This window comes from Sus scrofa, chromosome 9 (assembly GCF_000003025.6).
Source record: "Sus scrofa isolate TJ Tabasco breed Duroc chromosome 9, Sscrofa11.1, whole genome shotgun sequence".
NCBI lineage: Eukaryota > Metazoa > Chordata > Mammalia > Artiodactyla > Suidae > Sus > Sus scrofa.
In genome coordinates, this window is record NC_010451.4 from 26035006 (window position 1) to 26036610 (window position 1605).

A 1605-nucleotide genomic window follows, 5' to 3' on the forward strand; every position below is an offset into this window, starting at 1 on the left:
CATCATGAAGGGGTTCCATCTGGCCGTACCTGTAATATTTCAGCATCGAAGTCCACAGTGATAGCAACAAATTAATAGAGGTTCATGAGACCACATTAATATAAATAAAGAAATCAAGGAAAAGTGAAGGCTCTACGTTATTGTAGAATGACAATTAATCATTGTAAAGTGTTGGTGGAACTAAATAATTTGGTAATTGTACGGAAAAACACTTGGGAGTCCCCTGGTGGCCTAGTGGTTAAGGATTTAGCATTGTCACTTATGGCTTGGTTCAGTTCCTGGCCCAGGAACTTCTGCATGCCACAGCTGCTACCAAAAAATAAAAATAAAATACAATTGATTCAGCAAGATTCATTAGTGGATACTAACACTAGTAGGTAAAAATTTCAAGAAAACATTTAAGAAGTCTCAAAGTATCTCCCCATAAAATGCTTATTGATTATAAGGTATAAAACACAGTTTATCTTCCACAGTGAAGAAGTCTGGTTAGACACTGTCTTACCACGTGATAACAGAACAGGACATCTCTTTTGTCATCTCTGGTGATGGGACAAATCGACATGACCTGGTATCGTGCACTCCTGATAACGATGCACTGAGAAGAACACAGCATCCCTTCTGTGGTGTTCCTGCCACAAAATGGATAAACTGAATCTAAACACGAGGAAGCATCAGACAAACCCCAAAAGAAGGACATTCTAAAAACTAACTGGCCTGTACTCTTTTTATTTTTTTATTTTATTTTTGCTTTTTAGGGCTACACCTGAGGCATATGGAAGTTCCCAGGCTAGGGGTCGAATCAGAGCTGCATCTCCTGGCCCGAGCCACAGCGACTCAGGATCCGAACTGTGTCTGCGACCTACAGCAGAGCTCACAGCAACGCCATATCCCTAAGCCACTGAGCAAGGCCAGGGATCAAACCCACATCCTCATAGATCCTAGTCGGGTTCGTTAACCACTGTACTCTTTAAAACAAACAAACAAACAAACAAACAAAAACATACCATAGTCGTGAAATACAAGAAAAGACAGGAAATCAGTGATGTATTGGAGCCAGCTGGTATTGGCTCAGCCCCACTCTAGAAAATCAGTTGTGTGCATTTCTTCCTAACACTGCTCTTTAATGACAGTGGCATCAAGTTGTTACTTGAAACTGGCCAGAATGGGAAGAATATTTACACCATAAAGTTGGCAACCACTACACATCCAGGCTTTTTTTTATTATTCTTTTTCCCCCAGCGAGCCAGTTTAGCAGCTCAGCCTGAAATGACTCCCAGGTGAAGGGGACATGACAAATACTGCAACACGGAATCCCGGGTTTGATCCTGGAACAGAAAAGAACACGACTGGGGTGACCAGAGAAACGAGAACGGGCTCTGAGGGCTGTGCGGGAGGAGCGAGTGAGTGTTCACGTCCTGGTTTTGATGACGGTTCTGTGGTTAAGCCGGAGAATGTCCTTGTTTCTTTAGGATTGAACACTGAAGTGTCAGGGAGTAATGAGGCATCACGTCGGTAACTTATTCTCAAAGGCTCTAGAAAACCCTGAATGTGAAACAAACAAAAAAACATGGAAAGGGAGCAAATGACAAACAAATGCAGTGAAAT